Source organism: Pantherophis guttatus, chromosome 1, assembly GCF_059756535.1.
Source record: "Pantherophis guttatus breed Tessera chromosome 1, ASM5975653v1, whole genome shotgun sequence".
NCBI lineage: Eukaryota > Metazoa > Chordata > Lepidosauria > Squamata > Colubridae > Pantherophis > Pantherophis guttatus.
This window is the reverse complement of record NC_142063.1, coordinates 100,174,851-100,182,717: the sequence shown is the minus strand read 5'-3', so window position 1 is coordinate 100,182,717 and position 7,867 is coordinate 100,174,851.

Genomic DNA, 7,867 nt, shown 5'->3' with positions numbered 1-7,867 from the left:
CATAGAATTTAGGATTACATAGAACATAGGACTAGAAAAACTCAATGCAACATAGGATGTTGACTTTTTTTACTGCATAGGATAAGCTAGTTTAAAATTCCAGGAAACGATTCAGTGCATTTTTCTCTGGAAAATAGAATGTCTTAACTATAGTATAAGATATTGCCTGATGTGCTGAATAAAATCAGAAAAGACGGATAAGGAGCCTTCTCAATTTGTTTAACTAAATACTTCTCTCAAACATTGTGTCTCCTATGCCCTCTAGCTTTAAGAAGCTGTATTTCTCAATTCTTAGCATGCATGTGTAAAATCTGGAGCTTTTTTTTTTTATTATTTCCTAATAATGATTGTATGTAATAAAACAGAACTGGATAATACATTCAGTAAGAGGAAAGCCAATCTGATAGCCACTGAAGACAGTGGTGGCAAACTCTAGTCCATGGGCCACCTATGACCACATATGCACACAGTTCTTTCTTAACCCTGGCCACCTGGACATATCTGCAATAGACTTTAAATAGCAGATGCTCTTTTGGGGGTGGGAGAATCACAATCTATAGATGTAACAAAACTAAAGTGAAATATAGTATGATCCTTTCAGATTAATGCCTCCTTGTGTTCAAAAAGCTTGAAGAACAATCAGGTTGTCTAATCCTTCTTCCATATAATTGTTTAAACCTTGGGGAAATCCTCTGTCATACTTCAGCACCTTCAGTGGTTGGTTCCGCCCGGTTCCGCCCAGTTCCGCCGAGCCAGTAGCGGTGACGATATGACGTCACCGAACCGGTTCTGCCCCCCCCAATCCCCCCTGCATTATTCTTACCTTTTATTTGGCCCCACCCCCAATCTATTGCTGCCTCCTGAGTCCCAGCTGATTGGCTAGAAGGAAAAAAACTGTTTAAACTCTTGCCGCAGGGCTTCAAAGGGCCGCCCTACAGCTGATCAGTGTTAAAAGCAAACAAATGAGTAGACCGGTGCTTGCAAAAATAAATGGGTAGACCAGTGCCTGCAAAAACAAATAAGTAGACCGGTACAGCTCTGCAAGCAGTTAAAAGACTGGAAGACCAGTACCTCTGCTAAATCCTAAAGAATTGTCACATGACCATCAAGCCACACCCACAAAATAAGCCACGCCCACAGAACCGGTAGTAAAAAAAATTAGAACCCACCCCTGAGCACCTTGCATAACTGAAAATGATCTATTCCTGTGATGGCGGACCTAGAGCTCTCTGTGCTGGCACGTGTGCCATCGCCCCAGGTCAGATTTCCGTGGCATTTCTTTCATGAGATTCTGTTTCCCTGCAAACGACAAAACAGAAGCCCACAAAAGAAAAAGATCTTACCACTTGCCGCACTGCCGGTGTTGGGATGCCCTGCCTCCCACTGGCCAGCTGGTCTTCGGGTCTCTGCTGTACATGTCTGTGCATGCGCCATTCACGCACACATGCACCTTTCAGTTTGGGCATGTGCGCACACCGCAGTTTGGGCACTCAGTGTCTAAAAGTTTCGCCATCACTGATCTATTCTGCTTTCTTTACACACATGTGCGCACGCGCACACACACACACACTTTCACAAAACAGATTGGGAGCATAATGTTGTTAGTGTTTCTTTTGCATCAGTGAATTGTCCCAAGAAAGACTTAGCTCACCCTGATTTAATGATTGTGAATGGTTGCTTTGGCACAGAGTTAAGGGAAGAGCTGTGTGGCACAAGAGGATCAGGTAAAATAGAGAGACACAATTGTCTTTGGTGTTTTGATTAATTTAATGATTTCATTTAGTTATGGTGTCTTGCTGGTGCTTTTTATACATGGACGTCCAATGGGGGTCTTCTGCCAACAGACTCAATCCTGTTAATAGATTAAGTTCTCCTGAATCCTAAAGCTCCACAAGTCCCCCTAATCCACTATGGATAACTGGAGGCAGTTCTATTGACCAAATATGACAGACATACAAGGGGCTACAGAAATCCAAATTTTTTTACTACCGGTTCTGTGGATGTGGCCTGGTGGGCATGGCAGGGGAAGGATACGGCAAAATCTCCATTCCCACCCCACTCCTGGGGGAAGGATATTGCAAAATCTCCATTCCCACCCCACTCCAGGGGGAAGGATATTGCAAAATCTCCATTCCCACCCCATTCTGGGGCCAGCCAGAGGTGGTATTTGCCGGTTCTCTGAACTACTCAAAATTTCCACTACCGGTTCTCCAGAACCTGTCAGAACATGAGGACCCAGATTGCGGGGGCAATAAGCTGACTTTGTATAAAAAAAAACACCGCTTAAGGGGGGCTGAAAGCCTTACTAAGCAGGTATATGCAAAAGTATGAAGGCTATTGCTTAACGCAATGTAAGCTGCCCTGAGTCTCCGGAGAAGGGCGGCATATAAATCGAATAAATAAACAAACAAACAAACAAACAAACAAACAAACAAATAAATAAATAAATAAATAAATAAATAAATAAATAAATAAATAAATAAATAAATAACCTGCTGGATTTCACCTCTGGGCTACAGAGAATGAAGAGGGAAAACAACCCTCTAGCATAAATGAGAGATTGTTTGCTTATAGTGACGATCATGGGAACACCAGGTCATTAGGAAGATAGATATTCATCCAAATTTGATGGCCTAAGAGTAACAATCTCTTGCCCGCCTTTACTTCTCCCTGCCTTATCCTGCCTCTTCCTCTGCCTACCAGATACATGCGAACTAAAGACAGAAGAATAGGGGTGGAATGTGTCTATCAACTGGAAGTGAAGGAACTGCGCTCACATGAAATGTTTGCCTGGGTATTAAACTTTAACTGTTAAATAATTATATGAGAGTTTTTTGTTCAATGTGGTCCTACCTACTCTGGCCATGCCTCAATTCGAGAAAATTGAGCATTTCTATCTTGTGCTCTAAGACAAGAGGGTTGTAAGCAGTCCATTATGAAATGGCTTTGTCTGGCATGAGCATCAGAGATTCCCACTTCACTGACTTCCAACGTTTACACCATCGTACATTAGCATGATTGCCATAAATGCCTCTATTCCCCAGAGGCACTCATAAAAATAAAATGACAGGTGATTGCAATTCAGCACTTCCTTTTCACAAACATCCAGCGACATAGAAAAATGAAAAGATACTCTGAAGTGGCAAAGAACATCATAAAGAATTTTTTTTTAAATGTTGGGGGGTGGAAGGTATGATACTGGCAACGTGAGAACTAGCAGTTCCAAGCCAGAGAGTACCTTAAGAAAAATGCATAACGGTTGTGTTCCGAGACTAAGAAGATAACCCTCCCAAGCATTCAAAGTCCTCTCACTTTGAAAATTGAGATTCAAAGCCAAAAGTAAAGTATAAGTTGGGGGAAACATATAGGGAACAGTAGTGGGTTTCAATTTAGTTTGCTACCGGTTCGCTCGTGCGTGCACATGCTCATGCATGCGCAGAAGTGTCCGGGCAGGTGGGCGGAGTCTCCTGCCGCTGCCGCTACAGGTTCACCCAATCTGGAGCAAACCGGTAGCAACCACCACTGATAGGGAAGCAGTACAGTACCTACAAATACTATCTGGGTGTCCACGGCATCGATTTAAGCTAGAAATAAACCAAGATAGCTCTACAAAAACAATCCTAGGTGTTGTGGCCACCAGCGGCCTGCACGGATTGTTCTGATCCCGACAACGAGGAGGCTGGTGGGGTGCTGTGCCAGCAGCCTGTGCAACAGGTGCTTGAGTCAGACAGCGAGGAGGCTGAAGAAGATGTGCCAGAGGTAGGGATTCAGTCAGGGCCTTCAGAACCTCCAGAGGCTCCTTTAAGTGAAGAGGATGAAGAGGAGGAGCCTCTTCTCAATGCACGGGCACGCAGAGCTGCCAAAAGGCAGGAGTGGTTCCTCAGGAGGATGTCTCCTCGAGAGTAAGGCTTGGGGCTAATTGGCCACGCCCTTAGCCTATTTAAGAAAGAACGTTTCTTAACAAGCTGCAGGAAACAACTTTAGTTCGCTAATCATCGCGTTGGGATTTCTCTGCAACCTTGCTTCTGGGCTTTCTGCCAACTCCAGTAAGACTCTGACTATCTTATCTGTGGTATTCTGGTAGGCTGTTAAGAACGCTTATTAACAGCCGGCATCTGCTAAAACTGTGTTATTTGAGTAAACTAAGTTTTGTTCAGAGTTTGTGTGTGCTGTGTTCTTTGGGATCCGTAGCTGGGGCAGAACATTAGGTCCCATCGATAGAAATATAGAACTACATTCTAGGCAAGTTACTGTTTATGTTTGTTTGTTTTTAGCTTTGACCATAAAAACTCCAGGAATATTTCACAAAATTTTAACCACTACATTTTAAAAGGGACACTAACAGGCCGGAGTGCATCCAGAAGAGGATAAAGGGCCCGGAAGGGAAATCATATGAGAAATGGTTGGATAGTCTGGAGATGAAATCAGATCAGATCAAAATCAGATGAAAAAGCAAGACTATAGGGTGAGATGACAGTTGTTCCGAAGTATCTGAAAGATTGTCCTTTAGAAGATCAAGCATTTAGTTTTGTTCAAAAGACAAGAAACAATTAATTAAATGATAAAGGAATATATTTGAATTGGATATCACAAGAAATATCCCAGTTCTAAGGGCTGATCAACAGTGGAATAGGTTGCCTTGGGAACTGATGGACATTCCTGCTCTAAGAAGTATTTATACCAATAGAAGAGAACATTAATAGAGGAGAATATATGTAGCCGAGGTTGAAATGAGGGGTCCTTGGTGCTCTCTCACTGGGCTGTTTTCTTGCAGACACTTCATTACCCTAACTAGGTAACATCATTAGTGCTAGTAGAGAATTTTATAGTCTAGTGGCTTGTCAGTACTGGTGGGATTTGTCTTGATGGTTCTTTGGTTCTACTGTTTATTGTTAGCTTGTTTGATAGTTCCTTGATTGGGGTATTGTTATTTCTTGATTGTTGGTCTAATGTTAATCTTGACATTAAACTCTGCTCATCTGGTGTTAATTGCTGGTGAGGAGGTGTTCTAGTCTTTTTGTTCCCTTTTTGGCTTTTTGATTGTCTCTTTTGATTGGTGTATAGATGTTGTTTATGTCTATGTGCCTGTTGATGGCTGATATGTCAGCGTGCCAGGCTTCCAGGAATTCTGTACTTTTTTTAGACTTGGCTTGGTCTAGGATGCTCACAGTTTCCCAATTAGTGCCATAAGAGCTCTCCCTTTGCCTTTGTCAACTAATTTTTAACAGGCTTTAATTATTCCTGCCTCCTTAAAAATGTTTACATTTTTTTAAAAAAAATTAATTCTAAAATTTTAACTCGTAACATTTTAATTTTTATATACTGTTTTATATTTTGGTGTTGTACACCACCCAGACTCCCTCTTTGAGGGAGATGGGCAGTTCCTAATTGTGAAATATAAATAAATAAATAAGCTCTTGACAGATCATAATCCAAAAATAAGAACAGTATATACAATATCAACAATGAAATGAAAACATCAAAGCAACAATAAAAAAAGACCTGGCATAAACTTTCCTATGCAGGCCACAAGTTTGTCCCATGGCAATATCACTCTATATCCCAACTCTTGAAGGAAGAGTCAGGTCTTAAGTATTTTTCTAAAAATTAAAAAGGTGGGAGCTTACAAGGGGGAAGAATGTTCCATGGGGCAGGGACTGCCACAGAAAAGGCATAAGTGCTTCCTTGTTCCTATAAGATGCCAACATTTAAGGGAAGGTACTATGTGGTAGGACAGGCAGATCAGGGATGGGCTGCTGGGGGTTCGCAGGGGTTCGGAATCTAACTTAGATTCTGTGCAGTTCGGAGAACCCTCCTGGCCAGCCTGGCCCACCCCACCCCACCCCGCCCCTCCCAGGAGTCCCCACGTGGCCTGTTTTGGATCCAGGTAAGTGCAGGGCACTCACGGAGGCTCAGGGAGGGTGAAAAACAGGGCTACCAGCCTCCAGAGGGCCTCCGGAGCCTGGGGAGGCCCTTTTTGCCCTCCCAGAGGCTCAAGGAAAGTCTCTGGAGCCCAGGGAGGGCAAAAATGGCCCCCTCCACCGCCATGGTGCAGGAGGCCGACTAGGCCACACCCACCATGGCCATGCCCACCCAGCAACCAGGCAGAGAGCCCCTTGCTAAAATTTTTGAAGCCCACCCCTGAGGCAGATGTTCTTAAGGAGAGGCAGATCTACAAACGCAAACATAGTTTCTGGGGTGCCCTGATGAATGAGTTAATTCCATATTTCATTTTTTAGCTTTGTTGGTTGAGACTTTTATGCTAATCCACATCCTGCATTAAGAAGTGAAAATCAGCATATTTTCCCCATACACATACACACATACACACACACACACACACACAGGGCAGGATTTTCCTATAGGCTAACTAGGCTTCAGCCTAGGGCCTCAAGATCAAGAGGGGCCTACATTCAAATTGTTAGCAAAATTAAAATTACACTTTCACTATAGGTGAAAGGGCCTCATAAGTGGAATAGCCTAGGGACTCTTTTCATCTAAATCTGGCCCTGCACACACCTTTACTGGGGGAGACAAATTACAGGCATCTTCCAGATGCTGAAGACTAGAATAAAGCTGTGAATGGATAGGGAAGTGAGTGAAAGTAACATATAAACTAGGCAACAAATTAAAAAAATAGATAACCAGAATTGATAAATCACACTTAAGCAAAAGAGTGGGGAATAGTGAGTTGAACTAATCAGCCAGTTCTTTGAGTTTCTAATGTAAATATTTGTGCTTTATAGCCAAGGTCCCCAACCTTTCTGGAACTACAAGTTGGAAGCAGCAGCAGCAGTGTAAGTGACAAAAGGGTGTGTTCACCCATTCAATCTATCTCCTGCGTATGTGCAAATGAAGCTTCACACACTCACCTGCCACATGTTCCCAGTGGGCCATGGACCAGTACTAGTTCCCAGACCAGGTGTTGGGGACCCCTGATTTACAGAACAAGTCTAGGAGCCTGATAGCAGCATTCACTGCATATATTCTGTAGCTTTCAAATATATTCTCACTGATTAGGGACCCACAGATAGCCTTATCAAGAATAGGCATGGATTGTATAAATGGGAGCTTGCAATTTCATGTTAACTAGATGAAGTAATGGCAAGAGTTCCTCTTCCCCATGTGTCCAGTGAATGCCTTCTTAGGTTAAAATGGAGAGATAATTACTGTTTGCATAAGTACTCAGACTGAAGCAACTGTGTATTGTTGGAGATCTGCCTTTCTGAAATCTGGGACAGCAAATACATCCTTAACAAAATGCAGCTACCATACTGTGAGATATGAGTACTGAGTGAAATCCCGACCCCATTAAGGCAATGGCCCCATTTTCATTGATTTCAGTGTGGTGCAATTTTCAACTTATGGCAGTGGTATAATTATCTGGTTTCATTTCAGGAAATAATAAAAGTATGCATAGCCTTACATTATCTAACCAGTTTTCAAAATTGCACTCTTCATGGAACCATTACAACTGCTAATTGTACATGGTAGTTCTGAACTAAATATTAAATCCTAAATTTTACTGGTGCCTGTTGGATTCTGGTTTTGACAAGGTTCTGTGAAAGAAGCAGCTGTACTCCTCGTGTTCATTTCTGTCCAGAGAGACAGGAGAAAAAATGTGGAAGCTTTCACAACGTTAACGTTGATTCCATTGCCCCATTAAGAGATAAACAAAGGAGAGTAATACTAAGAATTACAGGACCAAGTGTTTAATGCTCACTTCTGCAAGTCACCCATTCATAAATAGAAGTTGGATGTTTTCTCTGCATCTTGTATGGAATAGTGATATATGTCTACTCTGCAATTATTGACTAGGAAGTGATGAGGAAGTTCTGTAGAATTTGTGCAATTGGTAAATTGCCTT